Here is a 23,967-nt window from a genome sequence, read left to right as displayed (position 1 = left end):
AATCCTCATGATAGATGTTTGTTATGAGAGGCATATCCACAAAAGCGTAAGAAAAACCTCATGATAAGTTATTTTCTTAAAGGTCATACTCAAAAGTAGGAGTATACATGTGACTTATCATGCTTCGTCATAGCCAAGTGGGAGATGTTGACATGTATAGCTATGAGGCCTTACTTGTCTCAGCCTACATTTGTGGGAATTCTATATATCCAACGGTCATATCTATATGAACGTAACCCTTCATCCAACGGTCATATCCATATGAATGGAACCTTTCAAAAACTCATTGGAGATCAGGGAACTTTTTGTTTCTCAGAGACCCGTTGGAGAAATACAATGGTTATCCATTCTTCTCTTTATAAAATGGGAAACCAAAGAGAGGATGTGTACACTAAGGCAAATACATACAACTCTCTAAAAGGCGAAGGGATAAAAATCCAGGCTCTGTGATCACTAGCCTCACAGCACCCCTTCTCTGATCTCTGGTTTGATCTTATACACACGCTTCATCAAATTTTGGTAACCAAAAATTCATTGCTTCCTAGGCTCAAAGTCAGGAAAGTCACAATAGCCAACCTTGGTAATCAACACATACACTATAGCCCCAAAGTCAAGATACTATATATTTATCCCTTGCCCATCAACAACCAAAGTCTCATAGCCATACATGCCCTCTCCCTCCTCACATTGGCATCAAGGTTGTGGTTTGTCACTTTGTCCTACTGATGTTGGCTTGAGGATTAACCTTATAAGACTTCATAGTAAGCCCTTACCTCTTAGAAGCAAAGCTTTAAACCTTACGAAAATCCTCACCCTTCCATTTCATTTGGCGTAGGAGGAACCTTAGGAGGTTCATTAGCCTTAGGTTGAGGCTAACCCACCTTAGCTTCTTTTTGCTTGCCTTTATCCTTTTTCTTCGAGTTCCTACAAGAGGGTTTGAGGCATACATGTGGACCGAGGATTCTAATCCACCCCGATCATGTGCTATGTGTCTCTCCTCCTCGGCTTGGAGATGTGTGATCGGCCTATCAAGTGTAAGAGTAGTGTCCTGGTGGTGCAACCTTGAATCCCTTTTTCACATGGGTATATAAGCATTTTTTTAAATTTTTTATTTTAAATGGAGCAATGTGGGCCATTGATCTAATAAATATAGGGTGAGAGGGGTTTTACCCAAGTTATCCATCCCTTAATGAGTTCGCAGTGTCACAGAAGGAAGGATTCTCTTTCATTTCTCATAGGAGGAGAGAGAAGAGACATTCCAAAAGCATCTTCTCTTCACCTTTAATCCACCCAAACATGCGACTAATGAAAGACAGTATGTTTACACATAGGATGGGTCATTCGGTGGCACGTGTCCAGCCCCTAACCAATGTCCAAAATGTCTTTTTTTTATTAGGAATAAATGACAAAGAACTGCCCCACATCCCATCACATATAACTAAATATGATGATGTCTTACTTGGTGGCTCCACAAAGTGGGCTATGTGTGGACTCTAATTGCTTAGGTGGAATCTATTAGCCATTTGGACCCCACATGTGTAATAGTTTACATATGCTTGGTCCTTATGAGTTATTCTTATATTTGTGATTTATGGCCAATTTCTCTCTGCTTTCTCGAATCAACCTAACGCGAACAGTGACCCACAATTTTAAAAGAGACTTATTATGACCCATTAAAGTTGACCAATAAATGATGGAGTTTTAAGATTTAGTAGATTACATGAGAACCCCCTTGACCAAATGCATTGAGCACCCCACACAAGCGAGAGAAGTTCCTTTCTATACACATGTACACCCTTTGTTGGGGTCTCTCCCCAAAAGGAGGCTTTCCATATAACACAACTACGCGCATGTGCAGATTTTGGCCCTTGCCCTCACAACTGCCTCTTCTGCATGGGAATACGTATCTGACCATGGGGGACACACTGATTATGACTTAAGGAATAGCCTTAAATCCTAACAACAGCGATCCAGGCTATTGGTCGAACCTCGTGGCCTAGGTTTTCATGACTCATTGATTTTTCTCCAAGGCCACAACTCGGGTCTCAGAGTAACTGATCTCCCACTAGAGTCCCACAGTTTTCAGGCCTTTAAAGGACATACAAGTGCAACAATTACTCAAACTTACCCACGTTACTCAGCTCTAGCATGGGCGAGTCCTTAGCCGGAGCCGAGTTCATGCACACTGGTCTCTATATAATGCACCTGACTTCTTTATCCCTATTTATGCATAAATCCCTAGTTTTATCAAACACATGGACAAAGTGCCAACGAATTCTCCATTGTCCCGTGCTCCACCTTATAACAATGACAGACTTCCCCTCAAGCACTATATTTGATTGGACATCCCGTGTTAATTTCAGTGCTTACACTAAAGCTGGAGCTTGACCCTTACTTCCTATATACTTTTTCCTATTTATTAGTTTAAATCGTTTGAGGCTCCTTTAAGTTTCAACGCTGTTTTAATGCAATATCATCAAAGTAAAAGGGAGAAGGAAAGGAGGGGAAAGTCACCACTAGTAAGCTCTAACTACTCTCATGTTGCTCCTCTACATGTATTTACAAATATTCATCTACATAAAGCATGCTCCATTTTTTTATTTTCTAGCTTTCTCTTCATTAAGGTATATAACTTTATTAAGGGGAGAATCATCTTTGTGGCACTCCACATGGAGGGATAAACCCCAACTTATTTGCTCAAAGGAAAGGGCACCATGGAAATATTAATTAAATATCAAGGGAAAAGTAAAGCTGACCCAAGGCCTAAGGGAACCATCTCATTTCTCAGACTAAATTTCATGATCAGACATGAGAAAAGTTACATTTTTGGAGAAACCCAACAAAGAAGGAAGGGCAAAAGCAAAAAGGAAATGGTTGAAAGGAAAAGGAAAATCCATATTTCTTCTCTTTTAGATTCATTTATAGCCTTGAGTACCAAGGCATGTGCCAAGTTTCCTTTTGAATTGCTTACACATATAAATACCCGGGACCCATCAACCATCTCGAATTTTGAATCTTGTTTTGGGCCATTTGTTTCATTCTCTCTAACCTTGGTTGACAAAGCCGAAGGCAATTCGCCATTTCTCACTTAGGCTTTGGATTATAAGTAACCACCGTATATCTCTTCTGGTATCAGAGACCTAGGTTATTTTTAAGGCTTGTATCATTCATCTAACCAATCATTCTCATTTTTTAGAGGTTTGTGGATTTATTTTCTTCTATTTTATTTTATTTTATTTTATTTTTTGGGGGGGTTTTGGCAAGGATTAAGATTTCAGCATTGGAGAACACAGAGTGAAAATAGATGGACATGAGTCTTCAGATTGTTTCTGCTCACAAAGGTGTAGAGGCCCAATACATAGAAATGAAAGTCCCTCAATATTCTTATGGTTGTGGGAACAAAATAAAGAAAGCACTGGCTCGTTTCAAAGGTAATTATTTTGTTGTTAACTTATTCTGTTTATTTATCTTTTGTTTTGGGATTGTTTACAACGAGATCATTTATCTTTTGTAAACTGACGTCACAATTATTTTTGTCCTTTAAATTTCAAAATGGTGGTATGTTTGTACACAATCCCTTTGTTTTTTTCCCTCTTTTTTTGTTGCACAAAGGTAGAAAACGAAAAAAGGTCAATCTAAAAAGATGAGCAAAATAAAGAACTTGAAATTTTCTCGAATTCATTATAAGCACAATACTACCAGATTGTAATACCAATATCTTTCTCTCGTTTTTTTGTTTGGCCTTTTTTCCTTTTAAATTTGAATGCCTCTCAAAAGCGAAGGAATCATGCTTCTACTTAAAAGGGATCGATCAATTTTGTAAAAGTTTATAGAAGGTGTCAATCTTGTAAGATACACCTCATAAATCCTCTAGAAGAGAGGAAAACCCTCCAATTTGATCATCTTGACTTGAAGATGTATGGTTACGAAGAAACAAAGAATTTCAAGTACTAAAATCATATTTCTTATGACAAATTATTTGGACGGTCTATTATTAAGATTTTCTAGTGTTTATAAACTGCCCGATCATCGGTACTATTTTTAAAATTTTAAATTTTATAACTTGAAATAATAATAGATGTTGCACCCATCATAAGGTCTCCGACCCTTATACAATGCAAGGAGGAACCTTATACAAATATCACTCAATTTAATTGTATTATGTGTGATGTGAAAACATTTCATGCTCCTACCGGAGCATACTATCCATTTACTCCCTTGGGCAAAATTCACTCCGGAAATATTTTTGAAATCCTAAATTTTGGAATATAAATCCAATGACCAGCCTCAAAGAAAAACGAAATTATTCACACTATCTACGTGCCTAAGAAAATTGACGCCCCAACATTGAACAAGAACCACCTAATTTTTTAAGAGAAAGATCTAGATGTTCAAGAACACAAAATGCAAATGTTTTTTTAAAATAAAATTCTAGTGATAATAGTTGAATGCGAAAATTTCGGATAAATGAAATCCTCCCAGGTATCTATTTTGCCCCAAGGGAGTTGTTCTACACTATGCTCCCTCGGGAGCATTCTTTAGCTATTGCATCGTGCATCAACCCTTGTGGATTTTAAAATGCAGAAGGTGGGTAGTATTTGCAACAAAGACGAGATCCTCGCCGCTGTCAAAACCAAGGGAAAAGTGGCACATTTCTTGGGGGCCCACAGCAGGCCCATCCTTACAATCGACGGCCCAGGACTCAGCTCCTTCAATCAACGGCTCTCGACAAACCAGCAGATCATGACATGCCTAAGAAAGAAGATGGTGGTGGGCCACTGCTAAAAAGAAGGTAAAAAATTCAGGCAATGAAAAGAAAGCAGGGCCCAAGGGAAACTGAAAACCAGTCTTTTCAGTGTTGAATGGTGGTTATCCTTGCTTCTTATATGAGTTATGAATGTAAATGTTTTTTTCCTCAATATTGATTTCATTTTCTCGGACTATTTTTGGCTTTCTTGATTTTCTTAAATGCATGGCTTCTTTGATAAAGCTTAGGGTAAAAAAAAAAAAAGAGAGTAAAGAACCTATCCAATAGCGCTGCAGTTGCGTGGAAGAAAAGGAAAAACTATCAAATTACTATAAGAGTTGAATAATTTAACATTCTATCCATATCTTTTGATTTAATTTCAAAATACTTATGAAATAACACATGGTCTTGGAATAGTTGCAAATTTGGAAAATGTTGAACAATTCATCCTTGATAAATATCACTATAAATAAACGAAGTTTGCACAATTGCACTGGTTTCAAGAAATACGTATTGGCTTTTGAGTGATCGAAAGCCAAATTCAATGGTTTCTCAATTGGCATATAATCTTAACCGAGGACCATCGATCAGGTCATTACTGTAATGAGAATCGCAATCTTTTTATTTATTTATTTATTTATTTAATGTTGAGTGAGAATTGCAATCCATAACCCGAGTAAGAGATCTATAAACCTCTTCCATGGTATAAAGTACAATAAAGCGCACAGAGTTCAACTAGAGTATAGAGCTCTTACTTGAGTGATTACAAGGTTCACAGCTGAGATTAAAACTCGAACTTCGGAATATAGAAACAAGGTTCAACCAAAAACATCAAGTCTTCAAGAGTACACTTCTAGAATACAACTATGCCTAATGAAGCACCGTTGAACCCTCTTTCACTTTCATGTTCAGTAGAAAACAGTTTTGAGTTGATGTAGAACTCAATGGAAACAGACTTTGGAGAGATCATGGTGGAAAAATGAGGTTTTTCAGTTTACTGTAGTGAGAAATCATAAAAAGAATGTCAGAAAAACTTTCAATCTAATTGAACGTATTTATAGCATTTCCAGTTGATTTCCATTGGAAATGTATAAATGAAACTATTTACTTTTGAAATTTAAGTGCGATTCTCTACACAACCGAATTAGAGCGCATTTCAAAAATTTTACTAAAACTTGACTAAAACTTTGATTAATGAATAATGAATGTCTCATTAAAGACATTAAAATAGAAACCCTCTAACAGGTAGGTTTAGGAAGATCTACTGATATTAGGTTGTTTCTCAATTGCTATGAACTCATCTCTGGGGCTAAATCTAATCTGCCTAAAATCAAAATTATCAGAATCAACGGTTCTGAGTGAGTTGTTAAATTGGCTAATTGGATGGGTTGTACACTTAGGGGCTCCCCTGGCAATGGTCGATTGCCGAAATTTGCTTGGGGTCCTATAGCGGAAAGATTCAAATACAAATTAATTGGATAGAAGAATAGATATCTATCCTTTGGAGGAAAGATTACCTTGATCAATTCCACAATGGCCAACATCTTAGTCTATTATCTTTCACTTCACCGAGCACCAGTTTCTGTGCTCAAAAGATTGGAGGCTCTCATGTGACAATTCATATGGAGTGGATCTACTGAAAATATGAAATATTTGTTTAGTCAAATAGGAAAGGGTCTTCTGCCAGAAGAAGGAAGGTGGTCTGAGAATCCAAGACTCCGCCATCACAATAATGCTTTGCTTACTAAGTGGTAGTGGAGAATCACACAAGAACCCCAAAATGAGTGGCAGGTAGTGGGGAATCACACAAGAACCCCATAATGAGTGGCAAACCTTGATCAAATGTAAGTATGGCACTGATAAGAGTGGATTCTATTCCAAGGAACTAACAGCTGGGGGATTGGCATCGATGATTTGGAAAGGTATAAATTCTGTTAGGAACCTGTTTTTGATGTACAACAGAGTTAAAGTTGGTATTGGGAACAAGACCAAGTTTTGGTCAGCCAACTGGTTGGGTAATGTACCACTCGTGGATCAAGGAAACAAAATAAATAGAGCAAAAAGAAATAAGAGAAAGAAGAATTAGAGCTAAAAACTATCCATATTTATAATACATTATTAAGCAAGAGGTAATGGATGGATATGCATCGCTAAATAAGAAGGGACCCTAATGTTATAGAGGTTACAGAACGTATTCACATGTTTAAGAGACGAGAGAGACTAAATTTTTGTGTGGGTAGAGTAGAGATTTTAAGAAGAGAGAGAAAGTAGAGACCCATGTTTAAGGGAAGAGAGAGACTAAACTTTGTGCGGGTAGTTTTAAGAAGAGAGAGAAAGTAGAGATTTTAGGAAGAGAGAGATATTATTTCCATATCTTACGGAGAAATAGGAGAATTTTTTGATCCAAACCTTTCCTAAAATTTATGCATGAAGAATAGAGAAAAGAGGATTTCTATCCTTTTCTAATATTTTGTATGTGAAGAGTATATATTTTAAAAAGAGTGAGAAAAAGTAGAGATTTTAAGATATGTGTGAAGAGTATATATGTTTTAGGAAGAGAGAGAAAAAGTAAAGATTTTAGGAAGAGAGAGACATTATTCCACTAACTTAATTTTTAGAAATAGGTACCTATCCCAAACTTAAATTCAAGAGAGAGAAAGATATGCATAAATTTCAAGCTAAAGCTATCCATACATATCTAAGATGGTTTCCATATCAAAGACGATTCCCCATCCAAACACGATAACATCTATCAATGGAAGCATGCCCCACCTTTTTTTTCTGTTCCCTATTTTTTGGTTCAAACTTTCCAAAATGGGCACCTAACCCCAACTCAAATTCAAGAGAGAGATGCATATATAAGTAAAATTGTTTTCATATCCAAGAGGACTCTCCATCCAAGCATGATAGCATCTCTCAATCGATGCACGCCCCACTTTTTTTCCCCTATTTTTTGGTTCAAACTTGCTAATATTGGTACCGATTCCCAACTCAAATTCAAGAGAGAGAAAGATATGCATATATATATATATATATATATATAAGATTGTTTCCATATCCAAGATGATTCCCCATCCAAGCATGATAACCTTTTACTTCCCCATCGAAGTATGGTAACCTCTCTCAATGCATGCACGCCCTACTCTCTCTCTCTCTTTTTTGGGAGAAGTTCAAAAGTATTATTAAAACATTAAAGAAATTTACAGCAGAATTAAGAAATTACATCATCAGAGACCACCATCTCTGCTAAGGAAATACCAGCCTTCGCAAGATTATCTGCCAAAATATTTGCCTCCCGATACACATGTACGAAGGAAATAGTAAAGGAAATGAGATATCAAAATTTTGTAGGAAAATTGACCGTAGGTCCCAAGGAACCTTCTTCTCTTTGTTGCACCAATGGATGATATTCAAGGAATCCCCTTCAACAATACAACTAGCTCCTAAAAATCTGTCGCTAAGAATCTTAAGCCCCTGGAGTAAAGCAACGATTTCAGCATGATTTGTTGTTTTCACTCCCAAAGGGCCTACATAAGTAAACAACATATTCCCGTCACAATCCCTCACACCTCTACCATAACCCACAGGGCCAGGATTTCCCAAAGAATTTCCATCAAAATTCAATTTAAGGACCTTGCTCCACGGCGGAGACCATCTATTCTTAGGCCTGCATTTTCGAACACCCAACTGGAAAAGGTTGTAAAGGTTATACCTGACATCAACTTCCATAATATCCTTTCCCAATTTGGAGATTGATAAGAACTCCCAAATAGAGTGCAAAATTTACTCCAACACTTTATCCCAAGACAGACTACATGCTTCAAACACTCTTCTATTTCTTTCCTTCCAAATTTCCCAAAGAATTACCCGCTTGCAATTTGCCAAAGAATCAAGCCAATTTGAGGAAGCGAAGGAACTGAAAAGGCACCCAAAATTCCTTTGACAAAATGAGGTGCAAGCAGGGGCACACAAAGCTGTCCAAAGAACCTCCTCCAAATCCTGCTAGTGAAAGAGCAGTGAAGAAACAAATGAGCATTTGTTTCACCATCCCCTTTACAAAAAAGACCGATATTCGGTAGGATCTTACCTCTTTTAATAATATTATAAGTAGTCAACACCTTGTCTTGTACGGCCAACCAAAGAAAGCCTGAACCTTCAACAGTATAAGCCATTTCCAAATCATAGCAATTTTCGGCATGGACCATAGCCATCGATCATGGAAAAGTAGATGGTACATAGCTCTAACCGAGAAAACCCCATCCTTGGATAAATCCCACTCCACCTCATCCTCCGCCATATATTGGATATAAACTTCACTAAGTGCCGCTAGTAACCCACAATATTGGAAGAACAACTCATCCGGGATTTGATTATAAAGTAGATTAATCTGCCATTCAACCTTATCTCCCCTTATAACAAATAGATCCTTACCGCATTTGAATTTTCCACTTTTCGGAAGACAAGCAGAAAGACGTACTTCAATGGAGAATTATCTAACCACTTATGATGCTAAAATCAAACATTTCTCCCATCACCAACCATCCAACGAATGTCCCTATGGATCAGAGACTTGTAATAATTTATTGCTCTCCAACATGGCGACATTCCTCTATTATAGCTACTCCCTCCCACCCACATCTTGAACCTATCTTCCCCATATTTTGCTGCAACAACTTTATACCATAACTGGTATTTGAACTTTAAGCTTCTCCACCACCACGTACATAAAAGAGCCTGATTGACTAATTTGATTTTCCTTAATCCCAAACCCCCTTCCCTCTTAGGTGTGCAAACCCTACCCCATCGCAAAAGATGAAACTTTTTGGAATCACCAATCGAACCCCAAAGAAAAATCCTCATAAGCCTTTCAATTTTACGAGCAACCGAAGCTGGAATCTATAGAATAGACATTTGGTAAATTGGAAGATTAGACAAACAAGCTTTAATCAAAGTGATCATTCCCCCCAAAGAAAGATATTTGTACTTCCATAAGTCTAGCTTAGTTTGTATCCTTTGAATCACCCTATCCCAAATAGCTAGAGGCAATCGACCGTCTGAGATAGGCAATCTAAGGTACAAATTTGGGAAATGTTCAACGTTAGCTCCCAAAACTTCAGCCAAAATATCGTCTGTATATTGGAGGTGAGAGATACATGGTCCATCATTAGGCAGCTGAAAACCAAAAATTGCCATTTTGAAACTATGTTACGAACAAATAATCTAAAACGCTCAGCATAAATGGTGAATAGGAAAGGGGACGAACGATCTCCTTGCCAGATACCTCTTGAAGCACTAAAGAAACAAGTAGGACTGTCATTATGAAAAATGGAAAAGTGGGCCGAAGAGAGACAACCATAAATCCACTTCCTCCATTTCTCTGCAAAACCCATATTCTTCATTATCTCCAAGAGTACACTCCACTCGACTCTATCATATGCTTTCTCCATATCCAAATTAATCACCAAACCAGGAAGCCCATTTAGAACACGAGAATGAATGCATTCTTGATCATCCAAAACACTGTTAATGATCAGCCTATCCTTAATGAAGGCAGATTATGAGCCCAAAATAATGAAAGGCAGCACTACCTTGAGTTGTTGGGCACAATTTTGTAGAGGCTCGAGAGAAGACTAATAGGTCTGATATCACCTAAGCTATAGACTTCTTAGGGATAAGGGCGATAAATGTAGAATTGACACCTTTGAACAGCTCTCCTCTTCCAAGAAAGCCTCTGACCATTTCCAGAAGCTCGCCACTAACCACATTCCAAAATGTATGAAAAAAGATTAAAGAAAAGCCATCCAGGCCAAGAGCCGTATCACTTGGTAAGGAAAACACCGCTTTTTTAAGTTCTACTATCGAAACCTCCCCTTCCAAGAAGGAGACCAAATGAGATGGCATGACTCGAAAACCCACCCTATCAAGCCTAGGGGTGACCTTAACCTCAGAGGCGAAGGCTTTTTGGAAATGGCTAATGATATCCTTGGACATCCCCTCTCTATCCTCAGGATCTACACCTTGAATTAAAAGACCAAACATATCATTATGTCTAGTACGAGCATTGGCCATGGCGTGGAAGAATTTCGTATTGCGATCCCCTTCTTTCAGCCATTTAATAGGGGATCGCTGTCTCCAATAGATTTCTTCAATTGTCTTAAGCTCCTATAACTTCTTAGTACAATCATCTCTCACCAACACCAAATCTTCTGACAACACCCCAGTAGATTCAACTATAGAATCCACCATAACAATTTTTCTTAGAACTTCCTCAATCACACCTCTAACATGCACATAAATTTTTTTTTTCCTCGCCAACAATTTGTGTTTAATATTGAGCAGTTGTTTATGAAGCTGATAGTCCATGGAGCCTACAGATATGGTGTTCTCCCACATACTCTTAACTAACTCAGCCACCTCTTTCTCTTGTAGCCAACCTATCTCCAATCTGAAGGGTATCGGGCCCTTAGGGACTTTTTTAGTACACAACAAAATAAGGGTGTTGGTCAAAAGAAAGCCTAGGCAAGGCTTTAACCGTGGCTAAAGGGAAGACCTCAAACCACTCACTAGAAATAAAAAATCTATAAAGTTGGACATATACAAATTCATCAAACTTCCATTAGTCCTAGTAAATTCGGAGCTTGAAATTGGTAAATCAATTAAAGCATGGGTCTCAATGAAATAGTTAAAAAGACATATAGCTTGCTTAACAACACCACCATAGTTACTTTCATCCGGCTACCTAGTAAAGTTAAGATTCACCCCCCCCCCCCCAAAAGACTTAATAGCATTTGACATTTCATCAACCAAGATTTCTTTTAAAGCATAAACATGAGGACCATAAACATTCATCAGGCCCCATTTCAAAGCAGAATGGGGGCCAAGAAAACCAACTAACAAAAAGTTTGATTGTTCCACTACACAAAAGGACTGCAGAATTGTAGGATCCCAGCGGATCCACAGTCCCCTCAAAGCAACGACAGCAGCAATCCCCACAAAATCAACCGACCCAAGACCCCAAACTTCCCTGACCCTAGACAACGTAGGATAGTAAAGTTTAGTTTCTTGCAAGATTAAAACAGTTGGCCTAAATTTAGAAACCATAAACCGAACATCTTTTATTCCGTTAGAAGTCACATAGACCTCATACATTCCAAGAGATAAGATTCATCAGAAAGGGGGAGAAGAGGATGAACCTAGCCCATCCCTATACGACCCAAAATAAGCTTCTTCCAACGACATGGCTTCTTCAAAGCTTTTCCCCAGCAACCCATCTCCAAACGAAGAGTCAAAGCTAACCTCAATCACTTGGTCATCTGCTATACCCACGCCTTGCGCCGAAGCATTTAGGTGTATACGTCCACGAGCCTGCAATCGAGCCGAAGACCTGGTACCTTCAACAATCCATTTTCCTTTATATTTAGCTTTATCAGCTGCAGCTCGAGGAGTCTTAGGCACCGACTCCTCAGTTAAGGTTTTGATGTTATAGAAGTTGGAAAACCCTAAAGGGACCTTTCATTGCAGTAATTTTCAGGTTCAATAAAGCTTAACAATGTCCATAGTGAAGGTAAGTCATAATAATTCTTTTTATTTTATTTTTTTCTATTATCTTTGTTTTTATTTTTTAGGTGTTTATATCGAAGGTAAGTCGTCGTAATTCTTTTTATTTATTTATTGCATTACCTTTGGTTGTATTGTTTTTAGGTGTTCTTTGAATTTTTTAGGTGTTTATATCGAAGGTAAGTCATTGTAATTCTTCTTATTTATTTTTTGCATTATCTTTGTTTGTATTTTTTTAAGTGTTCTTCCCATTTTATGAAGATTGAGAAACACATGAATCTTTAAAGGCATGAGAAACCTTGTTTTTCCCAAGGTACGCAATTTTTAAATTTTGTTTTTCATAAGTACTTGCTTTGAAATAATTTGTACATGGTTTTATTTTACGGATGTTCTATTTGAAGTAAAAAATAATAAATAAAAATTACAAGCAATGAAAGTAATTACAAATTTTTACTCTACTTCACAACATTAGTGAGTTTTCTACATAAATATTTTTTTTTTAATGGTTGCAGTGATAAAAAAAAATTAATTTTACGTTTTTATCTAAAAAAATTGTGTTTTCATTAGATAGTCATTGCTTTTCAATCACAAAAATTGTGTTTTCATTAGATAGTCAATGCTTTCCCTATCCAAACAAGATAACATCTCTCAATGCATACATGCCCCACGCTCTCTCTCTCTATCTCTTTCTCTCATTAGTTAGTTATAGAAGTTAGAAAACCCTAAAGGGACCTTTCATTTAGTATTGTGTGCTTAATTGTGGGAAGATAAAGAAATGTTGGTACCTATTTTTCAACATCTAAATTTTACTATTGCAGTAATTTTCAGGTTCAATAAAGTTTAACAAAGTCCATATTGAAGGCAAGTCAAAATAATATTGATTATTTTATTTTTCTATTATCTTTGTTTGTATTTTTTAGGTGTTTATATTGAAGGTAAGTTGTAGTAATTCTTTTTATTTATTTATTGCATTACCTTTGTATTTTTTAGGTGTTCATCTTGAACGTAAGTCGTAGTAATTCTTTTATTTATTTTTGGGTGCTGTTTGTATAGAGCCTACGCTCTAAACAATCAAATTAGAGCCTATCTGCAAATAGTGTCGATAAATGTGGTTTCAACATTGGAAATCTTTTTAATAGTCTTAAAATACATTTTGATGTTTATTTATAAAGTTTAAAGCTATAAAAATAGTGTAGAACGACAAATATATGAAAACTTGAAAATCATGAAAATTGACGGTCCAAAAATGCATTACAAAATACACTATTTCCAAAATTTAAAATCTATTTTTTTCTCATGTCCATGCATCTTGATGTCGTGATGACCAATTTGAGGATATTTGAGCATCAAAACAATCTCTTCTTGTGAAATTTTTGAGGTAGGATCTAATTTGATTGTTTAGAGCCTCGACTCTATATAAACTTTTCCCTTTATTTTTTGCATTGTCGTTGTTTGTATTTTTTTAAGGTGTTCTTCCCATTTTATAACGATTGAGAAACGCATTAATCTTTAAAGGTAAGAGAAACCTTGTTTTCCCTAGGTATGCAAATTTTTTTTTTTTTTTAAAAATTTCATAATTACTTGTTTTGAATTAATTTGCACATGGTATTTTTATAGATGTTCTATTGGAAGTAAAACATAATAAACAAAAATTACAAGAAAGGAAAATAATTACAAATTTTTACTCTACTACACAACATTAGTGAGTTTTCCACATAAGTATTTTTTTTTTTTTTATGGTTGCAGTGATAAAAGACTATTTTTTTTATGTTTTTTATCTAAAAAAATTGTGCTTTCATTAGACAGTCAATGCTATTCAATCGCAATAGTTGACACATAGCAGTAGCCTTAAATATAGATTTATCTATGCTATTCTTATATCCAACACTCATATGCTAAGTTTATATTTCACTGTTTTATTATAATAAAAAAATATTAGCAATGTTTTTAAAATAGTCATACTTTATCTATTACTACATTATTAAGCAAAAGTTAAAGGGTGGGCACCTGTGGCAAGGATAAGAAATATCTTCATTCCCGATATTTAGGGAGGGAGGGAGAAAATCCTGTGTTACGAGATTTATGAGTTTATTTAGGAAAGAAAAGTGAGTTGGGGGAGAGAGACGTGGATAGATAGAGCCACATGAAAACCAAAATTATAAGGAGATACAATCAATTAAAATCTAAGTAAATATCTTATAGTAGACCGGGTGGAATTTATATGATATATAAGTACGATATTAATTGAGAGGCATAAGAGAAAATGGTTGAGAGAGGCATGAGAGACCTCTCCCGTCATTGTTAGGTAAGTGTGGCCATTAAATGCCTTATGAGTTCTTGTAAAATGAAATGATATAGTGGAACATGAACTCAATGAGAGCGTGGACCTTCGTGGACCATACTAACCAAACGATATTTACTGATACCAGACTGAGCTTGACGAGCTATGCCAGTCGGTTGAAAAAAACCTAAGTTATCTGGGCATAGAAAACTATCCGATAAGGGTTCTAATAGATCATCCCTAGATAAGGTCGAAGTACGCCCGGATGAGTGAGCCGAGGGACTGTGTAACCCTTGTGTGTGATGGTGGCCTTCAGAGACAGGGGTCAAAGCTTCATCCTCGAGCCATCACACGACATGCATAATGATAGCTGTTTCGAAAAAGTGAGCCACCTTTTAGGGTGAAGCTTATGAATGTGCGAGAGATACCCCTAAGTATTATAGGAGTTGTGGTCGCATCATGTTTAGGTAACATTGGTATGTCTCTTGGGGAGAACCTGAAATCCACGAACTGGAATTATTGGGATTACGACCCCTTGGCTCATTGGCCAGACTTTGGTGACCCACTAATGAGCCCCTGCATAGACTGTGGGTCATGAAAAACACTGGGTCGGTTTGATAAAACAAGTGTGGACCATAGTCCACAATTGAAAGTAGACTGCCCCAACGTTTATTTATTTACTTCCTAGACCGTATAGATCATTTTTCCATCTAATGAATTGAATTGTGTTTGTTTGAATGATTTATGATTTTTAGAATTATTATTTGAATTTTTCTAGATATCTGGATATTTTATTTATCAAATTTGTATTTATAAAAACAAACATATTGATTTTAGATTGATTTAAATATTCAATTTTGATGTTATGGATTTCTAAAAATCATATAATTAATTTTAATAATTTTAATATTGCATAGGAGGCCCACCATTGCATTTTAGTGAGGCCCATGAAGTACTACCTAGGGTGGCACACCCCACCCTAATGAAACTTTCCTTGTGTCAATTCTGGAAGAGAAAGCTTTGAAATGTTTTGGAAATATTTTGCCTTAAGGAAGCTTTCAAAGGATTTTTGGAAAGCATAAGAAGGCTTATGCATAATTTTCGTAAGCACTATATTATGAATGAAATTATTTTATTTCATTTCTATTGATGGAAAAATGGTTTAGGATTGGGGGATAAAGGTTCTAGCATTTTTCATAATGTTGATAGGCCATCTATAAAATGGATGACTCAAATCTCTCACCCCACAAGTCACTCAAGATCAATGGTCCATATTCAATATCACAAGAAGAGGCAAACCAAGGAAAACCCTAAAAAACCCTAATATTGTTCAAAGCCCATAAAAATGAATTATCTCTACCTAAAATCTCTACACCTTATCTTTTACATCTAATTATATCTCTCTCATATCCCATAAAGGGGCATTCTCCACTTAGAATTTCTCTTTCCCTCTCTTAAGAAAGTTTTTCTTTCTCTCAAGAGACCCAAAGGGGTATGCCCACTCTCTCATCTTTGATATTTCTCTTATGGTGGTTCTCGCAACCCTCTCATGATCTCTCATCTCTCATCTCTCATTGGGGTTTTAGACTATAGGGTTGTAGTAGAAAAGAGAAGTATTCCTCTCAAACTAGGTTACTAAGGGGATTCACCTAAGGGCATGAGATTTGTATTAAAGGAGTTCATAGTTCCATTAGAAAGCATGACCTAAACTTGTTTTTCCGGTTGAGATTGAAAGTTGATCGTTGATCCCAGATCAATGGATGTTGGTGACTCGGTGTGGGGTGTAATAAGCTTGGTTAAAGTAATATCTGACACTCTCTTTTTGTTCCTAGTCATAGTTAATTATATTGTCTTTATATTATCAAACATAAGAAATTTGGAAATTTTTTTTGTTTAAAAAAAATTGGTTTAATGGCATCAAGGTTTTTAAGATATTGTATTTGCTAGTTTTACTTTCATTGAAGCAAGAGTTATTGTAATAAAACTACTTGTAAGTGATCTTTGCCACAAAAACAAGGGTAAAAAGAAAAAAAATAAAAGAATATATATCCCCCGGCAAGATCGCACTAGTCTTTCTTTCAATCATATCGAGAGAGAGAGAGAAAGAGAGTATGCATTGTTTATTGTTATTTTTATTTATTTGTGTTGGATATATTTTAGAGCTCGTTTTTTTTGTTGATTTGTCTATTCTCATAAATATTTTTATTAGTTTAGTATTGTGCAAATATAGATACTGAATTTTATTTTATTTTTATTTAATTGTTTTGTATAAATTTAACATCATGCACATTATTATGTAATTTGCTGAGAATGAATCTCAAAGAAGTTTTTATTTTTTTACATTAACTTCTCATACTTTTAATTTTGTCCATAACTTATCATCTTGGTTTGTTAATAAATTGAATATAAAATTGAAATTTTTGGCAAAATTTCTATTTTTAAAAAATAGATCATGACCAATTTTAGAAAGTTCTATATCTGAAAAATAGATTAGGACCAATTTTTAGAAAGTTCTATGCCTGAAAAATAGATTATGATTATGACTTTGTTGTCAAAAAAAGAAAAGAAAGAAAAGGATTATAATCAAATTTCACATTTATTATTATGAATTTAATGTTTTTAATGGCATTGCATATGTATTTGTGGTTATGATTTTGCTTATTGAGTGTATCAAATTATGATCTACTGGTTGCAAAAGAATTTTTTTGTATTTTTGTTTTTTGGATTTGTACGTGTTATTGTTATCGGTTTTTAGTTGGTGAAGGTGATGAACAACATTCATCCTTTTTTTTTATTATTAATCCTACTTTTTAATATGTCTTATATCGATGGTTGGTTAGTTATACATTATAAAGTATTAATGCAATGATAATTATAACGCAATCCGCTGCCCTCTCTTTTACATTATCACATGGATTTTGCAATTTACAGGTATTATTTACCATTGGATAAAGCTTAACAAAGTCCATATTGAAGGTAAGTCGTAGTATTTTTTTTTTCTTGTATTACCTATGTATTTTTTTAGGTGTTCTTCCTATTTTATGAAGATTGAAGAACACATTAATTTTTAAAGGTAAGAGAAACTTTGCTTTTCTCAACATATGTAATTATTTATTCAAAATTTTCATTAGCCCTTGCTTTGAATTAAATTGTATATTATCTTAGTTTGCAGATGTTCTATCTGAAGTAAAAAAGAAAACTTATATGCAATTAAACAATTTAGTAATATTTACTCTACTTCATAATTTTAGTGATTTTTTAAATATTATTTTTTTATGTTTGCAATGGTAAATATATGCATATTTTTTATTTTTTATTTTTTTATCTAAAAAATTTGTGCTTTCATTAGATATTCAATGGGTTTCAATCACGTGTGTATATATATATATATAAAAGAAAAATCTAAGATTAGCCCAATAGCTCATATGAACATATGAGCCCAAAAACCCAGATTGAATTTGGGCCAATCTGACGATCACGGATGTCCTGTAGCGTTTGAATTTTAATTTTTTTCTACAAATCCAAATCACTGAAAATTTTAGGTGTATTCATAAAAACTAGTTGAATCTTTGAAAAATATCAAAAAAATATTTTCATGAAATAAATTGACAAAAATAGCCCCAAAAGGTTTCAGGGGTATTTTGGTCTTGTTTTACAAATAATTATTTATATATATATTTTTATTAGGTGAGTCTTGATGAAAAGAACACACGCCTAAAATTTCAATTGATTTGGATATGTAAAAAAAAATTAAAATTCAAACACAAAATGAGGTCGTGACCGTCAGATCGGCCCAGAATCAATCTAAACTGTTAGGCTCACATGTTCATATGAGCTAGTGGGCTAATCCCAGCTTTATATATATATATATATATATATATATATATATATATATATATATATATATATATATGATACTATGATACCCTCCCACACCCATGTGAGTAGGACCCCAATGGATCACCATTAAATTTTGACACAGACCTCTAGAAAAGTTATGACATGGGTGTGGGATTTGGGTGAATAGGTTTTCTAGATATCTGTATCAAAATTTAATGCTGATCTTTTGGGGTCCTACTCACATGGGTATGGGAGGGTCTCATAGTATATATATATATATATATATCGATATATATATATATATATATATATATATATATATATATATATATATAATCTAGACGACCAAGGGTCCAGCGTGTTCCCCTAAGCGGCTCTTCCTGGCCTTGGCGGGTACTTTGCCTAGACTTGTCCTTTCGTCTCTTGCCTTAACTCTCGGACCAACTTTCTTAGATGTAAATTTAATTCGGTTTCTTAAAGGTGATAATGCAACTTCATCTCAAACACTTAGAGTTAAAAATAAGGAATAGATCATAATAAATAACATTGAAGATCACATTCAGAATTGCAATATTCCTAAGGTACCAATAACCGATATTTATCATAAAGGCTCATTTAAATTCAAAATGGGCTATGCTATTAAGACAGTAGAAGAAAACTTGTCTGTTACACAGAACCAGGAAGACTTTCAACTACTATCTAAAAAAGTTATTGAAAAACATAAGGAAAATCATTACAAATATTTACACATTGGCCTTATTCAAATAGCAATCAAACCGTTAACCCGATTAGGGTTAAACACTTCAGTGCTTGTATGCCTAAGAGATACAAGACACAATAATTTCACTGATTCACTCCTAGGCATCGTTGAATCCAGCCTGTGTAGTGGACCAATATATTTTAACTGTTTTCCGAATTTTTCAGTTTCTTTAACTGACCCCAATATCTTAAATATACTTTTAATAAATCTGAAAACTCATGGATTCAATATGTTACATGTTTCCCAGAATTTAGCTATAGTATACAGAATATATTATAAAGTAATGAATACTCTTTGTCCTAATATTATGAGAATGGATAAAAAAGATCAAACCATATTAATTCAAACAAATATGGAAAAATCTCATACTATTATACCTAAAACAATCAAGTGGTCAGATATTGTTTTACCACAGTCTTGGGCATTGCAACATGCAAATCAACCCAAGAAGTACCAAGTCATAATATTCCAAATCAAATTATTGAACATCCAGATGGAAATATTGAAATAAAATTCCAACAAATACAGGATGATATAAATGTGAACAGGAAAAGAAATAAAAACGCAATAATACCAAGTAGAAAATCATGTTCTACTACTCCTGATGTCATTATACTTCCTCCTCTTTCTCAATCTTCTTCTTCTCAAGCAATACCTTACTCGGATTTACAATTCCAAGGGATAAGAAGAACAGCCAATCATGTTGTTCTCCCTACATATACTCCTGAACCAAGTATAGAAGAATTTCAAATATTAACATTACAAATCGAGGACAATTTTTATACTGATGAACAAATAACATCCTATTTAGAAACCAATGATATATATAAGGATGAACAAATGGCAGCCTATTTAGCAGCCAAATTAGAAAGGAAATCAGAAAAAAAGAAGAAGAAAATTAATAAGAATTATATTAAGCAAGATTATAATTCAAATGAAAATAAACATATTAGAGAATGGTATCTTGCAACAGTACCATTAAAAATAAGAGACTTATTACAAGCAAAATATAGTAAATTTCTCAAAAAAGAAAGAAAAACAATAGGTTATTTTATCTGGCTAAGAGAACAATATCAAGATAAACTTAATATTCCTTCATTTGAAAATATTCAAACTTTGGAAGAAAAAACCTATATAAGTACAGATGGAACTACAACTGCTAGTACACATCCTCCTGAAAAAAGCATAATACTTAAAGGAGTCACTCCATCTAATAAAGGAGAACCACCGCAATCTGTATATGATATTATTGCTACTCCATACAAGGTCTTACCCAAAGAAATTGGTAAGAAACAAGAATTGATACCTCATATTGTGGAACAAAACAATTATACCAATTTATATATGCAATCTTTAGGGAAACAGGCAGAAAGAATAGAAAGACTAGTATCCAAGGAAAAATCAATTTCTTCTCCTCCTAAAGCAGTTTTGTTCAAACCACCTCCAGAATTAAATAAAAATAAATTCCATATTGGCGACAATAATAAATCCCTAATGGATCAGTTAATAGCCAAACTATCGTAGCTAGATATTAAAGGAATACCATCTCCCAAGATTACTATTCCTACACCTTTGATACCTAGTCCAATACCTGAATCTTCAGACAAAGGCAAAGCTAAAATCCCAGAGCATGAGACAATGATGCTCCAAGAAGAACCAATAATAGAAGATACTATCCAAAATCAAGAAAATGCATTTATGGATACCACTCCTATTAATCTGAATGATAATCTGAATAGAATAGCTTATGGAAAAAATTGGAAACCAATTACTGCTCTTCCATATCATAAAAGACCCACACCTGTTGATATCCAAATGGAAGAGGATGCTATACAACAAGTAGTATCATACTCAGGAAGATCAATAGTCAATTGGACCATAAATGGTTTATCTGATTTAAAGATTTTAGATGTCATGAGACATATGACAATGTTTGCCTCTGCAAATAAAATGGCAGGCAACCCAGATTAAGAGGTTGCAAAAGCAATAGTTAATGGATTTACTAGCTGGTTAAGAGGCTGGTGGGGTTTTATGTAGATGATGAAACAAAAAATAGGATCCTCACCAATACTAGACAATGGACCGTCAGAAACGAACATAATCAAGAAATAATCTATACGAAAAGTGATGCCGTCAATACTTTGATATATACCATTATACTTCACTTTGTAGGCAGTACAGCACTATTAGCAGCAAGATCGGAAGATCTGCTCTCCAATCTCCGTTGTCCTACATTATCTTATTATAAATGGTATAAAGATGTATTTTTCTCACGATTATTAATACGAGAAGACTGTCAGCTAGACCACTGGAAAGAGAAATTTATAGCTGGTCTACCATATTTATTTACTGAAAAAGTCAAAGAAAGACTTAGGAGAAAACATAATGGAATCATTGTATATTCATCATATACACTCGGAGAACTCTCCGCAGAAATATGTGCTGAAGGCTTAGCCTTATGCACAGATATGAAACTCAAAAGACAATTGGATAAACAACAAACAACCAAGAGGAAAGAACTTGGTGACTTTTGCGAACAATTTGGATATTACCTTGATAGAAAAAATATGCCGGAAAAACTCTATAAGAAAAAGAAAAAATATAAAAAAGAGAAGTATAAATCCAAATCTAATAAAGACCATAAACCATATAAAAAATCTAAAAGAAAACTTATTAATAAATTTTCTCCCAATACAAAACATAAAAGAAAACTTCCAGTATGTTATAAGTGTAGTAAGGTTGGTCATTATAAACATCAATGTAAATTAAAAAAGAAAATAGAGTCATTACATTTAGATGATACAGTTAAAACAAAATTATACAATATAATCAACTATGATTCTACATCTTCAAATTCTTCCTATGATTCTCATATAGACAATATACATGACGATGATTTGTTATTGACAGACTCATCTGATTATTCTAATACAACCACAGACTCGGAATCATCTAATCCAATGAAAGATAATGATTGTAGCTGTCCCATACCTTCACATAATCTTCATACACTTACGCAAGAAGATAATTTCATCTTAGACATTATTGACAAAATTACTGATCCAGATGAAAAAAGATCTGTTATTACTCATTTCATTTCGATAACTAAAAATAAAGCAAAAATACCTCCCATCAATAAATCTCCTGATGAATACAATTTTGCTTCAATAATGAAAAGAGTAAGTGAACAATATACTTCTCAACAAAAAGAACCTTCAATTTCTGATTTGAAACAAGAAATCAAAGACATAAAAAGAGAAGTATCTCAATTAAAAAATAGAATTAAAATTTTAGAATTACAACAAGTATCTCCACAAGATACAGATACAGATGAAATAGAGTTTGATCAAATCATAATGGAAGAACCAGAAGAGATTCCAGAAACCTAAGAGAAGAAACCTTATCTGGTAACTCTTCCTTCAGTTAATTTAATAGATAAAATAATGATTCAAAAATGGTTTGTCCAAGTCAAAATTATAGTTGCAAAAGATTATAGTTTTGAAACTTCAGCCTTAATAGACTCAGGCGCTGACCTGAATTGTATCAATGAAGGTCTAGTACCTTCAAAATATTTTGATAAGACAACCCAAATATTAAATACAGCAGATGGAAGTAGATTGTTTATAAATTATAAATTATCAAATGCTTCTGTTTGTAATAATCATCAATATATTAGTACACCTTTCATAATGGTCAAAGGGTTAAGCCAAGCGGTTATACTTGGAGTCCCATTCCTTACCCTTTTATATCCATTGACAATAGACCAAACAGGAATATCTTCTAAATATCATAATGTACCAATACACTTTGACTTTATACATAAACCCAAATTAAAAGAAATAAATAATGTGAAAAATCAATTACAAAATAAAGAAAAATTTCTTTGCACGTTAAAACAAGAAATTAAATATAAGCATATTTAAGAACAACTTAACAATCCTTTGATTCAACAAAAAATACAATGCATACAAAAACAAATAGAAACATCTATATGCAGTAAACATCCCAATGCTTTTTGGGAAAGGAAAAAGCATAGCATTAGCTTACCATATGAACAAGGTTTTGATGAAAAACAAATACCTACCAAAGCTAGACCAATACAGATGAATACTATCCTACTTGATATGTGCCGCAAAGAAATTAAGGATCTTCAAATAAAAAGATTAATAGGACCAAGCTCCTCACCTTGGAGCTGTGCAGCCTTTTATGTTAATAAAAACGCTGAAAAAGAACAAGGAGTTCCTCGACTAGTGATTAATTATAAACCTATTAATAAAGTATTAAGATGGATTCGATATCCTATCCCTAATAAGAAAGATTTATTAGATAGAGTTGCTAATGCTTGTATCTTCTCTAAATTTGATATGAAGTCTGGATACTGGCAAATACAAATTCAAGAACAAGATAAATATAAAATCGTATTTAATGTACCATTTGGTCAATACGAATGGAATGTCATGCCCTTCGGTTAAAAAAATGCTCCATCAGAATTTCAAAAAATAATGAATGACGTTTTCAATGCTTATCATCATTTCATGATAGTCTATATTGATGATGTTTTAATCTTTTCTAAATCTATAGATCAACATATCAAACATATTCATACTTTTATCAATGCAGTCCAAAATGCTGGATTGGTTGTATCAGCCAAAAAGATTACTTTATTCAAAACTAATATTAGATTCTTAGGACATATGATCCACCAAGGTACAATTATTCCCATTGATAGATCACTTCAATTTGCTGATAAATTTCCTGATCAAATACTTAATAAGAAACACC

The 23,967-nt window shown here is 34.2% G+C and overlaps 2 long non-coding RNA genes across 3 annotated transcripts; one reads left to right on the top strand and one right to left on the bottom strand.

The window, feature by feature from the left end:
• Positions 1 to 3,004: 3,004 nt before the first annotated feature.
• Positions 3,005 to 4,919, top strand: LOC148780435 (uncharacterized). The gene is made up of 2 exons (XR_016039932.1): positions 3,005 to 3,431; positions 4,585 to 4,919. It is a non-coding gene; the product is annotated as an uncharacterized LOC148780435 (long non-coding RNA).
• On the bottom strand, positions 3,658 to 6,403 carry LOC148780434 (uncharacterized). Of its 2 annotated transcripts, none has more exons than XR_016039931.1 (2): positions 6,265 to 6,365; positions 3,658 to 4,778 (listed from the first exon to the last, which is right to left on the bottom strand). It is a non-coding gene; the product is annotated as an uncharacterized LOC148780434 (long non-coding RNA). The 2 variants fall into 2 exon arrangements; XR_016039930.1 differs by having other exon boundaries at positions 4,142 to 5,744; positions 6,265 to 6,403.
• Positions 6,404 to 23,967: the final 17,564 nt, after the last annotated feature.

Source organism: Amborella trichopoda, chromosome 9 (genome assembly GCF_054954075.1).
Source record: "Amborella trichopoda isolate Santa Cruz 75 chromosome 9, AtrichopodaSantaCruz75HAP2 v2.0, whole genome shotgun sequence".
NCBI lineage: Eukaryota > Viridiplantae > Streptophyta > Magnoliopsida > Amborellales > Amborellaceae > Amborella > Amborella trichopoda.
Note: the sequence above shows the minus strand (reverse complement) of the source record. Positions and strands in the feature narration are given on the sequence as shown.